The following is a 24942-nucleotide window of genomic DNA, read 5'->3' as shown; positions in this document are numbered from 1 at the left end:
AATTGGGTGTGTGACCCGTATGTCACACGGGTGTCCTGTGAGTCCCCTGGTATCCGTGTTGGCCAGACCTCCCAGGCTAGTTTCGGGCTTGGAAGCATTTGTCTGCTTTTTAATAGAATCAGGTGGATTTCTTGAAAAATTGAAACCCTGGGAGGATCAGGAAAGGAATAAGGAGAGAAAAAAAAGTGACTTGGGGTGAATAATATTAAAGATACGGAAAAAGTAGAAAAACAGAAAGATATGGCAAGGAATCACAACAGCGGAACATGTGCAACCAGAAAACATTGGTTTTTTTGGTGGCAATTACACTCTACTCTCAGAGAACGATTTTGGCTTATTGGACAGGCACAGACCCAGAAATATTATTTGTATAGAATAAAGAATATAAAACTCTTCTGAAAGATTAACTGTTTTTAACTATGTAAACAAAATCAAAATAGCAACACACTCTTGAAGAGACAGGTATTCTTTTGTTTGGAAGATCTGGGTAGAGTCAGATTAAATTTCATATTCTATGAAGTTTTTTTAATTTTGACGCTTCAGGATAATGTTATTGGAATTATACTAATAATGACAAAGACAGTAACAATTTCTCACATTAAATGACTTTATATAACTCTAGTTCCTTTTATTGACATGTACTAGACCACTCAACAGAATCTCCAATTTAACCCATATCTCCTGAACTAATCACATTTCATTCTTCTTTCTTTGATCCCTTTCATTCTCCCACCCAGTACATATTTGCTCCTTCAGCTGTATTTACCTTTGGGAGTGCAGCAGAAAAATGCATTCACACACTTCATTTACCACTTTTCCTGCCAAAAGATCTGCAGTAACCCAACCCTAAAGCCAGGGTCTTCCTCCAGACACTCATGATTCCTGCAGACAAACCCACCTACAAAAGACAAGAACCGAGAGAGTGTAGCATTCTGCAGCTCAGGTACCAAATGGGTACCAAGAATGGCTGGACCCTGTCAAACTTAGGCCTGGGAACTCAGCTATTGCCTTCTCGTTGTTTCTGCCATTTGTGGGCTATGTGGCTCACAAAACTAGCCCTAGACCATGTGTTTGCTTGTTTGGGATTCTGACAGAATTGAATGAAAATAAACTCAGTATCCATATAACCACTGACAGCTCCTTGGCCATTGATCATCATTGAATCCTGTGTAGAAGACATTTTTCAACAGGACTCAGAATAATCTTTTAGAACAAAGTGTTCTATGAGTAATATCAAACTCATTTAAAATGATGGTGACTTATGGAACTCATTTAGGGATTAGCAGCTAAAATGTCTCATAACACAATTAGTTCTTTGAATTATAGGCTTTGTTTTAACTAAAGAAATGGCAAGTTTTTACTGGAAGTAACTCCAATAACCACATCTAGACAAAAGTACCCACTGAAAAGGTATTTTTCACTCTTAAATTTTCCTGAGGAAACTTACTACCCTGGGATTTCACTTATGAAATCTATTAGTTGAGAGCTTCAATCCTCAGTTATATCAAAATGGTATGCATTTAAGTCAAATAACATCAGCACGTGTTTGAGTGCCTACTTTTGAAAGGCACTAACTGAAGCAATAGAAAGAGCAGAAGTCTGTATATATGTATGTGTGTACCCTCAGGCTATTGATAAATTAAGTTTGTCAAATAAAATACAGAATGCCCAGAGAAATGTGAATTTCACATAAGCAATGAATCATTTTTGGCATACATATTTAATATAAGTATGCCCCATGTAATATTTGGGACATGCTTATATTTTTGAAATTGTTCCTTGTCTATCTGAAATTCAAATTGAACTGAGTGATTTGTATTTTCATTTGCTAACTCTGAAAAGCCTATCTATAAAAGAAAAATCATTTAACAAATAGTTGCTGAGTGCCAAGTGTGTGCTGATGACTGGCCTTGATGTTGAATGGTAAAAGTCAGACAAAAGTCCCATTTCATGTGGACTTAAAAATCTAATAGTAAATAAGAAAACAAAGGAATAACTACAAATATGTGCTACGAAGGGAGTCACAAAAGCTGTGCAGTGAATAGGAAAGGGGTGAACGTCAACAATGGATGAGCCTGTCACCTGCAGGATAAAGAGTCACTAGCCACAGGAAGACTGGGGGAAACTTCATGTGTGAAGGCTCTGGGGTAAGATCAAGTTTGCTGTGTCAAAATTCAGTACTGCACAATCCTCACTTCACTATAGACTGTTCTGTCCATTACTGAATAATAGTCCCTCTGGCACCTCCCAGTCAGCCAAGACTTGAGACAACAAAGACTTCTCCCACATATTTCCAACCCTCCCTTCTTCCCACCAATATTAATAATCAGTGAGTAAAGGGGCCAAGATGGCAGACGAGCATGAAAGTTTCTTTTGCATCTCGTGCCCATGAAATAGAGCCAGATCAACACTAAACCATCCTGCACACCTAGGAAACTGGTTTTAGGACTAATACAAGAATCTGCACAACCTGAACCACAGAACTCAGCAGGTACACGGCGCAGAGGTGAACTGGGGGAGAGAGAGAAGCCGTGGAGGGCAGGGAGCTGTTTCTGCTTTCAGAGGGAGGACAGAGACGGGGGAAGAGTACGAGAAGAGCCCCTCCCCCCCCAAAGCAGCTGGAGAGAAAATGGAAAAAGGGAAACGGCCACAGGGACTGAACAAAAAAAGGGAGAGAGAGGGTTTAAATTCCATTAAGACTCTATAAACAGCGAGAACACAGAGTCTGAAACTCTGCGGCTCCATACCTGGCAGTGCTCTGGTGAGAAGGGCAAATCCCCAGGAGCAGAGTGAAGTCCAGGGGTCTTTGGGCCACACGGGGAGAGGCAAATTCCCCTGCTGGGAGGACTTCCCACAGGCAAGGATCCCAGCGGATCCTGGAGAAGGACCACACTCGCTGGTGCTGGAACAAGGTTGTTAAGGACGAAGACTGGCGCCAGGTGTGTGTTGTGATTTTCCATAATCCCTGAAACGCTGCCACATGATCGCGTAAACTTTTTCTGGGGCGGCCTAGCACCCAGCTGCAGTCTCTGGGCATCGGCAGCAGCGCCGTCCCATGAACATTCCTGGGATGTTGATGGCCGGCACGTGGCCATTGCTCAGTGAGACCCTCCCTCAGAAGAGCAGAACGGGTCACAGCCACCGTCCCCCAGAAGTGAGGAGTCGGGAAACACAGTCACATCTGAGATAAAACTCAGGAGGGAGGTGCCGCCTGGCAACTTGGCGGCTTGGTCACAGACAGTGTAAAAGCGGGAAGTGGACAAAAACTGGAGACAAAGGACAGGTGCACGATTGCTTACTGGAGAGAACAGACTTGCAATGCTACAGACTGAAGAAGTGGGTGACGCCATTTACACCCCTCCTGCGCATGCACACTTACAAGCGCCAACCGCAACCCACCCCAGTAAGCTAAGCAGCGCCACCTAGTGGAGAACAGAGCCACAACACTAAGCCCCACCCATCTGGGCCTGCCTCACTCCAGGAACGCGACAAGTCTGTCCACCTGCTTAGTTAATGGATTATAAAGGGCTTCATAGGTTGACTTCTGGGGAAAATGATGTAATTTCAATCGTGTTTCAGTCTGTTCAGTGGCCTATCTATTCAATTCTTTTTCTTTTTCATTTCTGTTCTTTTTCTTGAATACAGAGAGAGAGAAAATTATTTTTATTTTCAATTTTTATTAAAAATATTTTTCTTTAATTGATTTCTACTATATTTTTTACTTTTTTGTAAATGTTTCAAATTCTATTTTACTTCCATCATTTCATTTTATCTCTTTCATTGTATTCATTCTTTCAAATATTCAAATGTTTTCCTTTTTTTTCTTTTTCCCTTTTTCTCTAATCTTTTGAGCCCCTTTCAACACCCAGACCAAGACACACCTAAGATCTAGCATTCTTTATTTGATTTGTGTGTGTATGTTGTTTCTAATTTTTAATGTTAATTTTTTTACCTTATTAATTCCTTGTCTTCTTTCAAAATGACTAAATGAAGGAATTCACCCCAAGAGAAAGAGCAGGAAGAAACAACAGCTGGGGACTTAATCACTACAGACAAAAGCAAGATGTCTGAACCAGAATTTAGATTCACAATAATAAGAATAGTAGCTGGGGTTGAAAATATAGAATTCTAATTCTAATAGATTAGAATACCTTTCTGCAGAGATAAAAGAAGTAAGGCTAGACAGGATGAAATAAAAAATGCTATAACTGAGCTGCATTCTCCAATGGATACCATGGCGGCAAGGATGGATGAGGCAGATCAGGGAATTCACGGTATAGAGGAACAACTTATGAAGAATAATGAAGCAGAAAAAAAGAGGGAGACAAAGACAAAGGGCATGATTTAAGAATTAGAGAAATCAGTGACTCATTAAAAAGGAACAATATCAGAATCGTAGGGGTCCCAGAGGATGAGAGAGACAAAAAGGGGTAGAAGAGTTATGTGAGCAAATCATAGAAGAAAACTTCTATGACACAGACATCAAAATCCAGAAAGCAGAGAGGACTCCCATTAGATGCAACAAAAACTGACCATCAACAAGGCATATCATAACAAATTCACAAAATACTCAGGCCAGGAAAGAATCATGAAAGCAGCAAGGGAAAAATGTCCTTAACCTACAAGGGAAGACAGATCAGATTTGCAACAGACCTTTCCACAGAAACTTGGCAGGCCAGAAAGGAGTGGAGGATATATTCAATGTGCTGAATTGGAAAAATATGCAGCCAAGAATTCCTTATCCAGCAAGGCTGTCATTCAAAATAGAAGGAGAGATAAAAAGTTTCCCAGACAAACAAAAATTAAAGGAGTTCGTGACCACTAAACCAGCCCTGCAAGAAATTTTAAAGGGGACTCTCTGAGGGGAGAAAAGATGAAAAAAAAAATAATAAAGACCAAAAGCAACAAAGACTAGAAAGGGCCAGAGAACTCCACAAGAAACTCCAACTCTACAGGCAACCTAATGGCAATAAATTCATACCTTTCAGTACTGACTCTAAATGTCAATGGACTAAATGCTCCAATCAAAAGACATAGGGTAACAGAATGGATAAGAAAACAAAATCCATCTTTATGCTGTTTACAAGAGAACCACTTTAAACCTAAAGACACCTTCAGATTGAAAGTAAAAAAATGGAGAACCATCTATCATGCGAATAGTCAAAAAAAAGAAAGCTGTAGTAGCCATACTTATATCAGACAATTGAGACTTTAAAATAAAGACTGTAATAAGAGATGACGAAGGGCATAATTAAGGGGTCTATCCACCAAGAAGATGTAACAATTGTAAACATTTATGTTCCAAATGTGAGAGCATCCAAATATATAAGTCAATTAATCAGAAACTCGTTCATAATAATATCATAATAGTAGGAGACTTCCAACACCCCACCTACAGCAATGGGTGGATCATCTAAACAGAAAATCAACAAGGAAACAATGGCTTTGAATGACACACTGGACCAGATGGACTTAATAGATATATTCAGAACATTTCATCCTAAAGAGGCAGAATACACATTCTTCTCCAGTGCTCATAGAACTTTCTCCAGAATAGATCACATACTGGAACACAAATTCGCCCTCAACAAGTACAAAAAAGATCAAGATCATACCGTGCATATTTTCAGACCACAATGCTATGAAACTCAAAATCAACCACAAGAAAAAATTTGGAAAGATAACAAATACTTGGAGACTAAAGACCACCCTACTAAGGAATGAATGGGCTAACCAAGAAGTTAAAGAGGAAACTGAAAAGTTCATGGAAACCAATGAAAATGATAACACCACAGCCCTAAACCTCTGGGACACAGCAAAGGTGATCATAAGAGGAAAGTACATAGCAATCCACGCCTTCCTAAAGAAGGAAGAAAGGTCTCAGATACACAACCTAACCTTACACCTTAAAGAGCTGGAAAAAGAACAGCAAATAAAGCCCCAAACCAGCAGAAGACAGGAAATAATAAAGATTACAGCAGAAATCAATGCTATTGAAACCGAAAAAATCAGTAGAACAGACAAATGAAACCAGAATTTGGTTCTTTGAGAGAATTAACAAAGTTGATAAACGCTTACCCAGTTTGATCAAAAAGAAAAAGGAAAAGACCCAGATAAATAAAATCAAGAATGAAAGAAATCACAACCAACACAGCAGAAATGCAAACAATGATAAGAAAATATTATGAACAATTATACACCAATAAAATGGGCAATCTGGAAGAAATGGACAAATTCCTACAAACATAGAAACTACCAAAACTAAAACAGGAAGAAATAGAAAATTGGAACAGACCCATAACCAGTAAAGAAACCGAATTAGTAAACAAAAATCTACCAAAACACCAAGAGTCCAGGGCCAGATGGCTTTCCAGGGGAATTCTACCAAACATTTAAAGAAGAGTTAACACTTATTCTCTTGAATCTATTTCAAAAAATAGAAATGGAAGAAAAACTTCCAAACTCTTTCTATGAAGCCAGCATTACCTTGATCCCAAAACCAGACAAAGACCCCACTAAAAAGGAGAACTATAGACCAAGTTCCCTGATGAACATGGATGCAAAATTCCTCAAAAAGATATTAGCCAACAGGATCCAACAATACTTTTAAAATCTTATTCACTATTACCAAGGGGGATTTATACCTGGGATCCAGGGCTGGTTCAATATCCTCAAAACAATCAATGTGATTCATAACACCAATAAAAGAAAGGACAAGAACCAAATGACCCTCTCAATCGATGCAGAGAAAGCATTTGACAAAATGCAGCATCCTTTCTTGATAAAAGCCCTCAAGAAAGTAGGGAAAGGAGGATCATACCTCAAGATCATAAAAGCCATATATGAAACACTAACACCATCCTCAATGGTGAAAAACTGAAGGCTTTCTCCCTAAGGTCAGGAACAAGACAAGGATGTCCAGGATGTTCACTCTTGCCACTGTTATTCAACACAGTATTGGAAGTCCTAGCCTCAGCGATCAGACAACACAAAAAAATAAAAGGCATCTGAATCAACCAGGAGGAGGTCAAACTTTCACTCTTTGCAGATGACACGATACTCTATACTGAAAACTCAAAAGGTTACACCAAAAACTGCTAGAACTGTTCCGTGAAATCAGCAAAGTGGCAGGATGTAAAATCAATGCACAGAAATCTGTGCGTTCCTATACATGAACAATTAAGGAAGAGAAAGAGAAATCAAAGCATTTATCTCATTTAAATTGCCCCAAAAATCATAAAATACCTAGGAATAAATCTAACCAAAGAGGTGAAAAATCTATACACTGAAAACTATAGAAAACTCATGAAAGAAATTGAAGACACAAAAAAATGGAAAAATATTCTATGTTCCTGGATAGGAAGAACAAGTATTGTTAAAATGTCAATACTACCCAAAGCAATCTACATAGTCAATGCAATACCTGTCAAAATAACACCAGAATTCTTCACAGATTAGAATAAACAATCCTAAAATTTGTATGGAACCAGAAAAGACCCGAATAGCCAAAGCAATCTTGAAAAGGAACACCAAAGCTGGAAGCATCACAATCCCGGACTACAAGCTGTATTACAAAGCTGTAATCATCAAGACAGTATGGTACTGGCACAAAAACAGACACTTAGATCAGTGGAACAGAATAGAGAACCCAGAAATGGACCCACAAACATATGGCCAACTAATCTTTGACAAAGCAGGAAAGAATATCCAATGAAATAAAGGTGGTCTCCCCAGCAAATGGTGTTGGGAAAACTGGACAGTGACATGCAGAAAAATGAACCTGGACCACTTTCTTACACCATACACAAAAATAAACTCAAAATGGATGAAAGACCTAACTGTAAGACAGGAAGCCATCAAAATCCTTGAGAAAGCAAGCAAGAACCTCTTTGACCTCGGCTGCAGCAACTTCGTACTCAACATGCCTCCAAAGGCAAAGAAACAAAAGTGAAAATGATTTATTGGGACTTCATCAAAATAGAAATCTTCTGCACAGTGAAGGAAACAATCATAAAAACTCAAAGGCAACCAACAGAATAGGAGAAGATATTTGCAAATGACATATCAGATAAAGGGTTAGGATCCAAAATCTATAAGGAACTTCTCAGACTCAACACCCAAGAAACAAATAATCCAGTGAAGAAACGGACAACAGACATGAATAGACACATTTCCAAAGAAGACATCCAGATGGCCAACTGACACATGAAAAATGCTCAACATCATTCATCATAAAGAAATATAAATCAAAACCACTATGAGATACCACCTCACACCTGTCAGAACAGCTAATGTTAACAACTCAGGCAGCAACAGATGTTGGCGAGAAGTGGAGAAAAAGGATCTCTTGTANAAAATAAACTCAAAATGGATGAAAGACCTAACTGTAAGACAGGAAGCCATCAAAATCCTTGAGAAAGCAAGCAAGAACCTCTTTGACCTCGGCTGCAGCAACTTCGTACTCAACATGCCTCCAAAGGCAAAGAAACAAAAGTGAAAATGATTTATTGGGACTTCATCAAAATAGAAATCTTCTGCACAGTGAAGGAAACAATCATAAAAACTCAAAGGCAACCAACAGAATAGGAGAAGATATTTGCAAATGACATATCAGATAAAGGGTTAGGATCCAAAATCTATAAGGAACTTCTCAGACTCAACACCCAAGAAACAAATAATCCAGTGAAGAAACGGACAACAGACATGAATAGACACATTTCCAAAGAAGACATCCAGATGGCCAACTGACACATGAAAAATGCTCAACATCATTCATCATAAAGAAATATAAATCAAAACCACTATGAGATACCACCTCACACCTGTCAGAACAGCTAATGTTAACAACTCAGGCAGCAACAGATGTTGGCGAGAAGTGGAGAAAAAGGATCTCTTGTACACTGCTGGTGGGAAAGCAAATTGGTGCAGCCACTCTGGAAAACAGTATAGAGGTTCTTCAAAAAGTTAAAAATAGAACTACCCTATGACCCTGCAATTGCACTACTAGGTATTTATCCAAGGGATACAGGTATGATGTTTCAAAGGGGCTCATGAGCCTCAGTGTGTATAGCAGCAGTATCAACATTAGCCAAAGTATGGAAAGAGCCAAAATGTCTATCGATGGATGAATGGATAAAGAAGCTGTAGTATATATATACAATGGAGTATTACTCGCCAATCAAAAATAATGAAATCTTGCCACTTGCAACTACATGGATGGAACTAGAGGGTATTATGTTAAGCAAAATTAGTCAGTCAGAAAGACAAATATCATATGACTTCACTCAAATGAGGGCTTAAAGATACAAAACAGATGACCATATGGGAAGGGAAGCAAAAATAATATAAAAACAGGGAGGGGAACAAAACATAAGAGACTCTTAAATATGGAGAACAAACAGAGGGTTGCTGGAGGGGTTGTGGGAAGGGGGGACTGGGCTAAATGGGTAAGGGACATTAAGGAATCTACTCCTGAAATCATCGTTGCACTATATGCTAACTAACTTGGAGGTAAATTTTTAAAAAATAAAAAATAAATCACTGAGTAAGAGGACCCAGTTACACCAAGCAGTGTGGGCCATGTTATGGGGTCAACCTTTAAATAAGTGATTAAACAATAATTCTCTCAGTAATTAAGAGACAAGAATGAGAAAAAAAAAGGCTACCTCAGCACCGCTTATTGGCCAAGTTCATGTTCTAGGCAGCAAGTGCTTGAGGCCAGAAGCAGAGGAGCTCACAGTTGGCCTCAGGGCTTGGAAGGTGATCCCAGAGAATGAGAACTCAAGACCTGAAGGCAGAAAAGAGGAGCAGAGAAAACAGGCCAGTGCCAGTCATAGGAATGGTGTGAGCCCAGGCTTAAAGGCATAAGAGAACATATATGTGGGGCTTCTGAGAGGCTCAGTTGGTTAAGCATCTGACTTTGGCTCAGGTTATAAGTTAGGGCCCTGCATCAGGCCCTGTGCTGACAGCTCAGAGCCTCGAGAATGCTTTGGATTCTGTCTCTCCCTCTCCCTCTGCCCCTCCTGTGTTCATGTGCTCTCTCTCTCTCAAAAATAAATATTTTTTTTAAAAGAATGTATATCCACTTTGGGGGCTAAGACACACCCAGAAAGCCCTTTGCTCAACACATGAATGTGGCTTGATGTCCTGGTTGGCACCAGGCTGGTCCCCTATGAGTCCCCAGATTGAAGACAGAGAAGCAGGCCCATGTCTCCTCTCCACCAACCTGCTGTCTCCCTATGTGAAGCTGGGAAGTAGACTCTTGCACCACTTCACTATTAGATGCAAAATAACAGGCATTTCAAGTCCGCTTTGGCAAATCCAACATTAAAAACCCAGAGATATTGAATAGATCAATGGGAAAGTGTGATAGGATTTGGTTTAGATAATGAGTTTTGCTTTATGACAAGATTGGTCAAGAGGTTTACTGACACTAGAGCATGGGGCACTCAAGGCCCCAGATGACCTCTCCCTTGGTCTCCTTCTGTGCTCCATGTATCCTGACCAGCTCACATCACTTGCTACTATCCCAAACACATCTTACACCTGCTTATGTGTTCTCTAAGCCTAGCCTTTCTCTACTTGTCTCCTTAGAAAACCCCTATTTATCCTTCAAAGCTCAACTCAGATACTCCCTTCTCTGTGAAGTGTTTCTTGCTGCTTGAGCCCCACTTCCTAACACACCACCTCCATGCCCTGACATGCACACTGACACAGGCATGAATGAATCCACAGCCTCTTTCTTAGGACCTGGCATAGTATTTCACATATTCCTCTACTGCAACACTTACCATACTGTATTACCCTGTTAGCTGGCTTCATCCTTCTTCCTTCACTTAACTGTGAGCTCCTTACACATTAAGATAATTCATTTTAATCCTGCATTAATACAAACAAGACTCATAGTATGTGCTCAATAAGTACAGAAAGAAAGAAAGACACAGAAGGAAAGAAGAAGGGAGAGAAAATGAAAATGAAGGAAAAATAACCTTCCTATTGAATTTAATGTATTGTTAAAAAAATTACAGAAGTTTTAATGAAACCTAACATTTAAAGAATGTATCTATCACTTAAAAGGAACGTATAGTTGTATGGACATTCCTTTTTTAATATGTAAGAGATGGTTTGCTAATGATTATTCACAGGTCAGGGCTTCTCCAGCTTGAAATGAGTCTAAATCAGGGACTCTGCTCTAACAAGAATATGAGAAGAAAGAGGAAAGTTTCTCTCCCACATGAATTTGAGGAATATGTGCATATCTCAGCACATACACACAAAAAAAACCTGGCTCCTCTAAAGCCAAATTTATATTTGTTCTGCAAATGAGTTATAACAAAATTTTAATATCCACATACTTTATATTTATTTTAAATCATAAGACACCCCCTTTTATGAGCGACACTGTTTTAACTTATTTCTGATCTTTATGCCCTGACTAGCTCTACTATTATCAAGATAAAAGCATAAAAGAAAACTAAGGGAAAACGGAGTGTAAAATAAGTCACAAAGATTTTTAATTTTTTCTACCAATTAAATGTTGGGTTATGTTATAAAAGATCATATGGGGCACACTTCATGAAAATAACTTAAAAATAATAATTTCATTTTTCACGCTGAACAATCAGAAGATGTTAACGATGAGGTAAAAAACGAAGTTACCTAGTGAGGGTGGAGTTCGGGAGGTCTTATTAGTAGCTCTGTATTACAATCCAGAAACATCTTTATGTAGACTAATCATATTGCAAGTCCAGAGGAGATTTACAATCTGATTTGCCACAGAGAACTCCATGTAATCTTCGTTGAGGAGTGACACCATTTTATCTTCGCGCGATTCCCTGTTTCTCACACAAGTAATTCCGTCCTTTCTACATTGTCAGCTCTGACAGGCTGATTTAATCTGCAGGATTCTGAATGCCTCTGACCACTGCAGCGAGTCATTAACCTTGACTCGCATAATTGAATTCAAGGTTGATTGCCTGTGACCCTCTGCGCTGAGGTCTTCTAAATGTACATATTCATTACGGGCGGCCTCGCTAAACGGATTGCACAGGGAAAGCTGTAGCAGTCTGCCTGTTTGGTATGCAGGGGGCGAAGAGGGCACTAATTGCATGTTAGAGCTGAGGATTAGATTATGAAACGAGTGAGAAAATGAAGATAGATCCTCTGACACTGTCAGATTAGGGGCAGCAACGTGCGGGAATATGACATTGAAATTTACAGTGACATTAACAGAAAGAAAATTAGAAACAAATAGACATTGGACATTTTTTTAAAACCTTCATATTTTCTACCATCACCTAATAAACAGGATATGGGAGCCAAAGCCTGTTTCTTTTCTCATTTGCATAATCGCAACAGAACAATGGAATTTTTAGGAAGATTTTTGAAAACTAGGAAATCACATTATGGTCACTTTCACATTGCATGTTATGCAATATCTAGGCCATGTTTACATAATTGGCTTTACACACCAAATGCCATTTTGGGTTGCCAAGAAAAGACATTCACACAACTTCAGTAAACCCAGAGAATATACAAATGTTTAAATTCAAATTTATTGCAAACAATTCTGCCAACCAATACTATGTGGTTCAATTTTAGTGAAAGCCAGGTTATGAAATTATCACAATTCCTATGTTTTTCATTGATTTTGTGCCACTTCATAGTTAAAATAAGTGCCTGCTTACTCAGTGAAACAAGTCTTCCAGCACACAAGCAGATGCTTAAGATAAGAGCCAATAGTTCTACAAATCGCTTCCATTTTCCAGAAGCAAATGTCTACACTGTTACAAACACATCAACAAAAAACCTTGGTCAGAGGTGAAGCTGTGTGTATATTTCAGGGACCTTGTTCTTTTCCATTGAGGTGTGGGATGGTACCTGAACAACCTTTCTTCATACTTTTGCCATTGTTTTATGATTTATTTTAAAGGAAAACAGCCTTTCTTGAAAACAAAAACATATAAAACTTAATGGCATAGGATTTTTCAAAAAAAAAAAAAAACAACAAAAGCTCTTGGTGTTTAATCACAGCTAGAAATGAGTGTTATGTTGGATAAAAGTTAAAGATTTTATCTCTGGAGAAGCTGACTTGTTTTGTTTTGCTTTTGCTTTTGCTTTGTTTTTCAAACAAGCCCGCAGAGTGATCCCTGTGGTGCTGTAAGATAATACTCCGGAAATGTTCTACAGCATTTTTAAATGATTAACTTAGTTTGCATTGATCTTTTAAAATGAAATTTATTTTTGCTACTTCAATAAACTCTAAATGGAAAGAGAAGTAACTTCCTAATAATTATGTCTTATTGGGAAGTCCCTCCCAATGTAAGCAATGAACTCATGAACCAAACCTTGCAATAAAAAGAAAGCCGTGGATGACTTCAGTGCCTGGGAACTCTCCTGCTTTTCAGAGGCTGCATAGAGGGTCTCCATGGCACCTCCCTGTGTACATTGAATGACTACCTACTAATAGTTGTATTTAATATCTGTCATTCAAATTTATCGAGTACATAATTAAGACACCTTTCAAATGAACCAACATTATTTTTTTCTTTTAATCGAAGGAACTGAGGAATACTGGTGTTCATGATCCAGTACTTACCACCCATGTCAAGACCCAGGTTCCAATACCAGCTCTCTTTCTTTTTAACTGGGTGGCATTGGGCCAATCAGTCTCCATTTTAGGTTGGCATACCTCAAGGTTTTATGAAAATAGCTGCACAATGTTACCTGATTTAAAGTATTATTAAGATCACCTAAACTGTTTGTTATCTCTCATCGCATACCCCAAAGTGTGGTGGCTTAACCCACAATAATCTGTTACTGCTCTTGATTCTGTGAGTTGCCATTTAGGCAATTCTTCTGCTGGTCCAGCCCAGGATCATTCATAAGGCTGCCATCTTCTGTCTGGTGCCTTGACTGAGGTTAAAGGATCCAAGATGCCCTATTCGCATGCCATGCAGTTGTTGCTCACCCTCTGCAGGGACCTCAGTCTATTCCCATTTATTCCTCAGTCTATGGCCTCTCATCCTCAACAGGCTAAAATGGACTTCTTCACAATATGATGGGCTCAGGGTTCCAAGATGGTGAAAGCAGACGCTATAGCCCCCTTAAGACTTCAGCTCTGGAACCCATACAACATCACTTCTGCCATATTCTATTCATCAAAGAAAGTCCCAAGGCCAGCCCAGATCCAAGAGAGTAGAGAAATAGACTCCACTTCTTGATATGGAAGTGGCAAAGTTACATAGCTAAAGGGCATAGACACAGGAAGACTTGACTTGACTCATTCAGGGCCATCACCATCATAACAATCTACCCAGTAACATGGGTATGCTAATAACGCTACATTAATGTAAAGAAGCATATCTAATTTGTTGATATTTAATCTGTATCTTCTTGTACTGCCGAGGTAAAGTTCCTCGCTGTCCTCCTCTCCACCCTATGTCTCACTCAGTAATGGATTGTTGACCTGTGGTGACTGAACCATAGGGCTTGATCCTAATTCTGGTTCTGACAGGTATCTGTGGAAGCCAATACAGATTTTCCTTCCACCAGCTTTGCAATCAGCATTTGTGCACATACGGCACAATGATTAAACATATTGAGCTTTATTAAAGCCAAGAAGCATATATTTAAATCCCAATTCCATTAATTGCTACCTAAGTAACCATGTGTAAGTTACTTCCTCTCTCTAAACCTCAGTATCACCATCTGTAAAAAGGGGCAAATGACAATAAGTAGCTCATAGTACGTGCTTAACATGAGAGCTTGCTTTTTTGTTGTTGTTGTTTATGCCTTTTGCGGTTTTCCCCAACTTTATTGAGATAGAATTGACATATAACATTGTAAAGGGGAGCATATAAGGTGATATATGCATTTGTTGTGAAATGATTACCACAATAAAATTAGCTAACTCATCCATCATCTTGTATTATCTTTGTGTATATGTATGTGGTGAGAGCTTTTAAGATCTACTCTCTTATTAACATTCAAGCATACAATACAGATTGTTAGCAATAGTCACCATACTGTATAGTAAATCCCTAGAACTTATTCATCTTATAACTGGAAGTTGTACCCTTTGACCACATTCCTCCATTTCCCTCAGCCCCACAGCCCCCGGTAATTACCAGTCTTCTCTGTTTCTGTGAGTTCCATTTTTTTAGATTCTACATATGTGAGACCATTCAATATTTATCTTTCTCTGACTTATTTCACTTAGCATAATGCCCTCAAGATTCATCCATGATGTTGCAAATGATAGGGTTTCCTTCTTTTTCATGGCTGAATACTATTCTATTGTGTACATATATCACACTTTCTTTATTCACCTGGTAGCTGTTATTAGAGGTATTTGCATCTGGATCCCACATGGAGTATCGTTCTGGAGAATTAGGATGTCACTTCATCCAAGGATCTGAGATATACTCTGAGTTACTTATTCTGTAATTTAAAATATACTTTTACTAACATTTAAATACTTACCAGACAGTTGATGACAGTGACACGAGAAAGAGAGCTCCCTCGCCTCTGGCCTGTCCTAAAGCCAAAGGTAATGAATGCAACTGGCCCACTGAACTTCCATCCTGGATCTCATGAGACACAGGTGGGTGGCTTTTGTTTCCCTTTCTTGCAATTACGAAATGTGCATATGTCCTAACTGAAAAATGATACTAGTTCTACATTTCTCCAACGAACAGCATAGATCATCCACATTCTCTCCAGACCTGCATTGAGTGTCATATCTTCATCATATTGATCACCCATTGGGATTGTTTAGTATTCGACTTCCTGTCAAGGCAGAATAAAAAATGTGAAAGAGTTTTGGGAACTATAAAGCACTGTGCAGAAAGGAGGTATATTATTATGGGTATCTATTATTTAGGACAAGCCTCAACTTCTCCTTAGATTGAACAAGGAAAATCCCTGGTTTCCACTTTGCTGGCACTTCCACAGTCTCTACCACTCTATGCTTTTTGAAAACGAGTCATCGTGGATCCAGTGTCAACAAGTCTCATGAAAACAAAGAAACCAGCCAAATACCTATGAAACGTGATTGTTAAGCTTTTTAAGGTTTAAAGTTAATTGAAATGACAACATTTGCATCATGAGTTACTGTACCCTTAACAGGCATAGAACAACTACTGAGATTCAATAAATCTTCATGGCACTTAAGACAGCAAACAAAGAAAGCCTGGTGCCCATCTGGATTAAATAATGCTGCCTTGGGTTTCTCCAGCACCTAATCTAAACTCAAAGAGACTCAGAGCACCTTATAAAATGTGTGTTCAGGGCCTGCACCCGCCTTTAACCATTGGCCCAGAATGTATTAGAGAAGAAGAAAATGGTTATGTCCACTCACACTCCAAAGAATTCCTCTCTTCTTCCTGCAGCATACCCGCCTCTTCCTTGAGATCATCTGCAACGATCTTTGATATCTGGAGGAAAGTCAGCTCCAACAGCTCTCTCTATACTGACTCACAAGCATCCTGCCTGTCATCATGAATCACTAGCTACTTCTAATTTGTGTGGGGTTTTTTCCTGGTTCTTATTATTGTTTGCTTTTTGTTTATTTGTATTATCTGGAGGACGAAGAAGGGGAAACGGATGCCAGCATTTAAACTGGCTAAGAGCCAAGTAAACAGGTAGCTAAATTCAACAAAAATGAAAAACAACTAGTTTCATGCCTTTGACCAAAAATGACTTTTCTCTCTACATCTCTTTCAAGCAAGTGTGCAGTTGCATAAATTAAGGCAAAAAGGATTTTCTCAAAGTCTNCCTTTAACCATTGGCCCAGAATGTATTAGAGAAGAAGAAAATGGTTATGTCCACTCACACTCCAAAGAATTCCTCTCTTCTTCCTGCAGCATACCCGCCTCTTCCTTGAGATCATCTGCAACGATCTTTGATATCTGGAGGAAAGTCAGCTCCAACAGCTCTCTCTATACTGACTCACAAGCATCCTGCCTGTCATCATGAATCACTAGCTACTTCTAATTTGTGTGGGGTTTTTTCCTGGTTCTTATTATTGTTTGCTTTTTGTTTATTTGTATTATCTGGAGGACGAAGAAGGGGAAACGGATGCCAGCATTTAAACTGGCTAAGAGCCAAGTAAACAGGTAGCTAAATTCAACAAAAATGAAAAACAACTAGTTTCATGCCTTTGACCAAAAATGACTTTTCTCTCTACATCTCTCTCAAGCAAGTGTACAGTTGCATAAATTAAGGCAAAAAGGATTTTCTCAAAGTCACTGTTAGTTATCATGGCACCCAGTGAGTGTAAGTTATGAGCTGGAGTACAGGGTTCCTGTCCTTTAGTAACTTACATTCTTGTGGGAAAACAGGACATCAGGAAATAAATAGCAACTGGGTTAGCATGTGATGAGAGCCAATGGATGGGACAGTAAATGGCACAGGCAACACATCGAAGGATAGCAGCATTAGCTAGCAGGTGCTAGGGGAACTGCCAGGAAGGGTGTGTCTCCAACCAGACTTTGAAACAAGAACAGGATGTAGACAAGAAGAGAGGAGAAAAGAGGGCTTCTCACAGAAGAAAGAGAATTACATGTGTTTATATTTGCATAACTGTGAGGTTAGTTGCCCTAGCACAGAGAATTTTCAGAGGCAAGTACTAGGATATGAGATGTAATTTTTTAAGTTCACTTATTTACTTATCTTGAGAGAGACAGAGAGAGCACAAGTGGGCGAGACAGAGAGAAAGAGAGAGAGGGAGAGAGAAGGAATCTCAAACAGGCTCTGCACTGTCAGCACAGAGCCTGATGCGGGGCTCAATCTCACAAACTATGAGATCATGACCTGACTCAAAATCAAGAGTCAGATCCTTAACTGACTGAGCCATCCAGGCACCTTTGAGATGTAATTTTTTAAAAGCAACACGCAAATCTGGCCATTTGTAGCAACATGGATGGAACTAAAGAGTGTTATGCTGAACGAACTAAGTCAGGCAGAGAAGGACAAATACCATATGTTTGCACATACAGGTGGATTAGGAGGAAGTTAGCAGAGGACTATGGGGGAGAAGAAGGAGAAAAATAGTTGGGGAGAGGGAGGGAGGCAAACCATGAGAGACTCTTGAATGTTGAGAACAAACTGAGGGCTGATGGGGGTGAGGGAGAGGGGAAGGGGGGTGATGGGCATGGAGGAGGGCACTTGTGGGGATGAGCACTGGGTGTTATATGGAAACCAACTTGACAATACACTATTTAAGAAAAACAAACAAATAAAAGCAACACCCTAAGGTGTTTGGATCATATTATCCCATGCAATACTCACAATCCTCCAAGGCAGGCAACTGACACAGAGATTAGGTGCTACGTGCAAGGTCACCAGCCAGTAAAAGGCAGTGAGGCAAGACAAGAATCCAAATTTTTTTTCTTACAAATAGTTTATTGTCAAGTTGATTTCCATATAACACCCAGTGCTCATCCCCACAAGTGCCCTCCTCCTTGCCCATCTCACCCCTGCCCCCCACATCCATCAGTCCTCAGTTTGTTTCTCAGCATTCAAGAGTCTCTCATGGTTTGCCTCTCTCCCTCTCCCCCACCATTTCCCTCCTTCTTCTCCCCCATGGTCCTCAGTTAAGTTCCTCCTAATCCTCCTATACGTGCAAACATAGGGATACAGAAATGCTGATGCAGAAGAATCCAAATTTTTTTACTCCTTTTGTCAGAGGGTTTTTGTGAGCCTTCAATGAGGTAAACTGTGTAAAATGCTAAGAACAGTACCTGACACATAGTAAGCCCTCAAGGAATGTTAGCTATTATTACTATTTTTATCATTTTCATTATTACAGATCTGACTACAAGGGAAAGAGTCTGAACTTTGTTCTCTAAGCCTGTGTTTCCTAAACTTCAGACACTTGGGTCCTTCCTCACATTGCCAAATCTGGCCTACTAGGATGCTTTCAACTGCAAGTAGCAGGAAACAAGACAATAAAGAGACCATATTGGCTCAAGTATCTGAAAATTCCAAAACGGGAGTTTGAGCAGGGCTCTGACTCCCTTTCTCTGCAGTTCTCCAAATTCTGACCTCCTTGATTTATCAATTTTATCCTCAGGACAGCTTTCCTGTGGAGAGAGCAAGAAATGAATGCCTGCCTCCCTTCAAAGGCCTCTAATCCAGACAAGACTATCCAGAAGGAATGAGGATTGTTTTCTTCAACCATTGAGGGAAATTCCTGAATTTCACTCTGATTGGATCATCTTAGGTCATGTGCCTGTACCTGAACCAATCACTGTGGTAAGGGGTTGGGACTCCACTAATGAGCTTAGTCCATTCAGGGTCTTTTCCTAGCCCACTCATTCAGCATGGCTATCCAGGATGGAGAGGGAAAAGAGTATTGGGGTTGCATCACAAAGTCCTCTAGAGTTGGGCACCACTTCTAATATCACTGAGTGAATATTTTTCTTTAAAATAAGCCCTTTTGGGTAACCCCAAAATTGCACCCGCATGTTTATANCTAACTAGCTTGGATCTAAATTTAAAAATAAATAAATAAAATTTTTTAAAAATTAAAAAGATAATAAATAAAAGAAAATAACCCCTTTTGGGGGTTCTTGAGTGGCTTAGCCAGTTAATTATCTGACTCTTAACTTTGGCTCAGGTCAGGGCTGTGGAATCAAGCCCTGCATTGGTCTCTGTGCTGAGTGTGGAGCCTGTCTAAAATACTCTCTCTCTCTCTAAATAATAATAATAATAATAATAATAACAAATAAAAAAACCTCTCCTTTAAAAAACATTACTCCATTCTAAGCCTTAATATCTGTAAAATACAGGTGTAACAGCTGTTTCTTATTTAAAATAAATATATAACTATGAAAATTTTCAACTGTTTCTCCAACCACAAATATCATCCAACTTATATCACTGCTGAAGGCTTATGTTCTGAGTTCAGTCTTCAGATTTCTATGCCAGGACTCTCTAATCTTAACACCATATTTATATCCATAGTTAGTTTTTTCCATTCTTTTCAAGTAACATTTTCTACTCTCTGTCTGGCTGAGATGGAAAAAACACAACACCCAGCACACTGCGAAAGCAGCCTAACAGTTGCCTAGTTGACTTCGCAAACAAAGGAGAACAAAACCAAAACAACCATTACATTGTGAAGCCAGCACCACCGTTGCCTGGTTGACTTCGCATGCAGAGAGCACCATGGCTCAAAGTGCTGGAGTCGGTGGCAGAACCTCACACAGCAGCCTGCAGACACCCTGGCCTGTGAAAAGACAGGCTTGGCCAACCTTGACGTTATGGTTCCAGTCTTCTAATAAAAACATTCCATAGGAAATAGCTGCCGGTGAAGATGACGGCAGGAAAGACAGTGAGAGAAATTGGGACAGCAGGGCCTGGAGGAAATTCTGAACCCATTACATCCAAGTCATAAACTCTCCTAGCAATAAGGCATAACTTTATAAGCAGGCAGGAGCGCAGGGTATGGATAAGGAACCCAGGAATTAAGTTTACACCATCCATGTGAGTCATAGAACTTACTAGCAGACCCCTTCTTTCTCTTGGTAGCTGTGGGTCAGGCTCAGCAAGAGTTTCCCAGGCCAAAGCAAGCAGCCACAGCCGCAGCCCCAACCAGAAAGTAATTTCTTTGGACCACTAAGGAATTCTTTCTCTCTAAGAATACAGGCTGTAAAATCTACATCAAAGGGATAAGATAGCCAAACCCAACCCTCACATCCCGGGAAAGGGCAGACATGCCAGCCTTCCCCTAGAGAAAGCATACTTGGTCAACCACACTCTAGGCTCAGAATCAAGAAATGGTATCCTGGCTCTCCCACTTACGATCGGTATAGCGTTGCCTGTCAGCTGCTCACAGGTTCTGTCTATAAAGAAGGATTTGGCCTCCTCTGAGTGAATTGAGGAATCCATGAGGAACCTTATATATACAGTGAGATAGATTAATTTTATTACTGAAGACTACAACCAAAAGTAAATTTTGAAGAAACATGTGAAGGAAAAAAAAAAAAAAGAAACATGTGAAAAGGTACTTCTTTTAAGAAAAAAATTCATGGGAGCCTGTGTGGCTCAGTCGGCTAAGCATCCGACTTGGACTCAGGACATGACCTCATGGTTCGTGGGTTCGAGCCCCGCATCGGGCTCTGTGCTGACAGCTAGCTCAGAGCCTGGAGCCTGCTTCCCATTCTGTATCTCCCCCTCTCTCTGACCCTCCCCTGCTCACGCTGCCTCTCTCTCTCTCTCAGAAATAAATAAAACATTTAAAAAGTTTTAATTAAAAAAAATACTGCAAAAGCTGGCAATATTTTAAACCAAATTGACATCGCCCCTGTTGTGTGAGCGTGCGCGCGCGCGCACAAACACACACACACACACACACACACACACACACACACCTGTCACCAAGTCCTCTCTCATAACCACTTCACATGTTCTGCCTTAGGACTGGACCCCACTGCTGTCTCCACAGGATGGTTGTGCAAGCATATTCTCCAGCTCTCTACCTCTGGTTCCACTCCATGAGAAGCCATGCTGCTTCCAACAGAATCTTAATCAAATGTAAATATGATCCTGTCCTTCCTCTCCTTAAAACCCTAAGTGGGTCCAAAGCTTTCAGAGAAAGCTAAAATTCTTCACCCTAACACCAAAGGCCTATGTGACACCACCTGCTGTTCATCACTCATCTCCCTCCACCCACCCCCACCCCGTGCTCTCTTCCCTTTTGTCATGTGAACTGCAGAAAGCAGCACAGTGTTGGTAGGCCTCCATCCTCCACACTTGCTGCCCTCTACAAAGAATATTAATTCCTGCTTGTTTTTGAAACTCAATTCCCTGGGGCGCCTGAGTGGCTTGGGCAGTTAAGAATCTGACTCTTGATTTCGGCTCAGGTACTGCTCTCATGGTTGCGGGATGGAGCCCTGTGGCAGGCTCTGTGCTGGGTATGGAGCCTGCTTAAGAGTCTCTCTCCCTTTCCCTCTGCCCTTGCTCTGCTCATGCTCGTATGCTCTATCTCTTTCAAAAACAAAAACAAAAACAAAAAAACACCTTGAAACTCAATTCCAAGTCCCTCTCTCTCTCTCTCTCACACACACACACACACACACACACACACACAGACATACACATATGGTTTGGGTCCCTCTTCTTAGTGAGTTCCCACAATACTTCCTGTATGCTTGTTTAGTGTACCTACCACAGTGTCCCATAAGTGTTGACCTATTCTTATCTTTCATGTAATTATAAGCTCTTTGAAGACAGGAATTATTTCACTTGACTTGGAAATATAGGATCTGGCCTAGCCCAGTATCTGGCATATATTTAATAGATGTGGTTCTCTGGTTTAACCAGTATTTTATAGAGTACTAGAGTAAGGAATTTGATATCCAATTTTAAGTGTATTATTTGGTATGAGTTTGCCACCACTTCCTCCATATGAGGTGCTATTTCTATCAGTCATTCTTTACGAAACAGGTAGGAAGCATTTATTCCATGTTGAAAGGTAAAAATCTGATTGTAACATTCACCTATAACTTACTCTAAATTGACACAAATAAACAAAGCCTAGGAAATAGGGTACACATTTCCTTCTAAATGTGACAGTTAATGTCACATGAGGTTCAAAAAAGACATTTTAGGGGAGTCTGGGTGGCTCAGTCGGTTAAGCATCAGACTTTGGCTCAGGTTATGATCTCATGGTCTGTGAGTTCAAGCCCCACTTTGGGCTCTGTGCTGACAGCAATGAGCCTGGAGCCTGCTTCAGATTCTGTGTCTCCCCCCTGTCTCTGCCCCTTCCCTACTCGTGCTCTGTCTCTCAAAAATAAACAAACATGTAAAAAATTTTAAGACATTTTAGTGATTTCTTGGGACTCGCAATCAGGAAAAGTGCCAGATCATGAAAGGTCACTCACAACTTTTGAAACTTTCCGTTTACAGATTAGTCTCCTTGCCTTAGACCCAAGGTTTCTTGCTCACAGAAAGCTAGAGCAAAATGCTTTAAGCCCGTAGGATAAAAAGAACTTTAGAACTGTAAAGTATTGTTTGGATTCTCCTGCAGACATGTTATGCCTTTGCTGCCATATGATTCCACTTTGGACTGATATCTGTCCCATCTTTCATGGATCCAGCCTTGCTCCATTTCTAGCCTCCAGTCCTCTCCAGACTCTGGGGTCTCCCCGGTGGGCCTCCTTCTGAAGTCACCTGATGTGCCAATCCAAGATGGTTCCAGTATCAGCCTTGACATATAGCCCTAAATCTTTCAGACATCTGTAAACAGCATGCTGAGCTTTCTCTCATCATTTTATTTTGTCTACAGGAAAGGGTAAGCACAGTGAATGTTGTTGTTGGTGTTTTTGATTTGAAGTTTTTTCTATGGTAGCAAAGAGTGTTCATGGTTTTATCCCTTCATGATTCTCCAAAATCTAAGCCATTAAATCTCCTTTGGAAAACAACTGCTCTTAATATCTGCTGCATTTTCTTTACAGAGAGCTAAGGTCAAAATCTGAATTCTAAATACAGAAAATCACCAGGTCAGTGCATTCTCAATGATATGTGACATTTTTAGACTCTCTGTTTCATCTCGTTCCATTCATGCAACTTATTCACACATTCATCCACTTAAAAAGATTTACTGAGCAACAATATTCAGGAATTATTGTGCTATGCGTTGTGGATACTTAAAGGGGATGACACCTTCCCTGACCTTAATCAGCTTATGCTTATAGTAGAAATAGATAAGCAAACAATTATAACATCCTGCATCACTACAGAGGGGGAACCAGGTACCATGGGAGCAGAAACAATGGCCTGAACTTTTGAAGGAGGCAAGAGTGGAGTGAAGAAAGGAGTCAATTCAGCATTTCAAGTGAAAGAATGATGCTTGGAGGATGAACAGATGCTGGGCATGAGAATGGTTGGAAGAGCAAAACAGAGAAGAAAAAGAACATGCAAAAGACCCAATGGCAGGCACTCCAAGTCGGTCTGCCTTGCTTGAACATGATGGCAGTGATGCTGTTGGGCATATGGTTATGGGTTCAATTAGAAAGGTGTTTGACAGGCCATGTAGGAAATTTCCATTTTCTCAGGCAGAAGATAGGAGCCACTGCAGAATGTTGAGCCTGAAAATGACCCAAGGAGATCTTTGTGATAGAAATATCACTCTGAGCGCTGAATGGAGGGTGAACTGGAAGTAGGTGAGATTAAAGGCACAAAGTCAAGGGAGTGGCAGTGATAATCTGTGAAAGAGAAGACAAGAGCAGGAACCAAGTCAACAGCAATGGGAGAGGAAGAGAGCAAGAATGGAAAAAGACTTAGCATGTAAAAGGGCAGTATCTGGTGATGGAGTAAATGTGGGGATTCTGAAGAGGACCCATAACAAGAATACAACATGTAGCCACCATGTCACCCAGACCTGGCAACCTTTGGGAGAGGAAATTCAGGAGGCGGAAGTAGGTCTCAGACTTTCTCTACTTCACAAGAGAGAATTTCTTAAATCCTTTCCCGATTTCATGAGTATCTAGATTTAGCACCTATACTTACCAAGATGGACATACTTACCTACTTATTTATTTATTTATTTATTTATTTATTTATTTATTTATTGTCTGTGCTAACAAGCAATGCAGGATTTTTTTGTTAGGATTTTCACATTCTGAAAATCAACTGGTTGGATTGGAGTTCTTTTACCCATAGTGGTCCTCTAATTAGAGGAAACTGCTAAGAGGTGGGTCGCCACTGAAATGTTTCTGTTGTCTAAAGATGGCCATCTTGTTGTCATGGCTTTGAAAAATACACGTTATTCCTTGTCTTCATTCATCAGCATGATTGGGTTTCCTTTTATACAAACCCACATAAACAGATTGGCAAATCTTATAAAGTTATAATCTCTTATAAAATATGCTTTTAAACCCTTGAAATATTTGAGAAAATTTGCTTTATTCCAGTGCAAAGACTTTAAAATCCTAA

Source organism: Crocuta crocuta, unplaced genomic scaffold, assembly GCF_008692635.1.
Source record: "Crocuta crocuta isolate KB4526 unplaced genomic scaffold, BGI_CrCroc_1.0 scaffold426, whole genome shotgun sequence".
Lineage (NCBI taxonomy): Eukaryota > Metazoa > Chordata > Mammalia > Carnivora > Hyaenidae > Crocuta > Crocuta crocuta.
The sequence above is the reverse complement of the archived record's forward strand: the minus strand, read 5'-3'. Positions refer to the sequence as shown.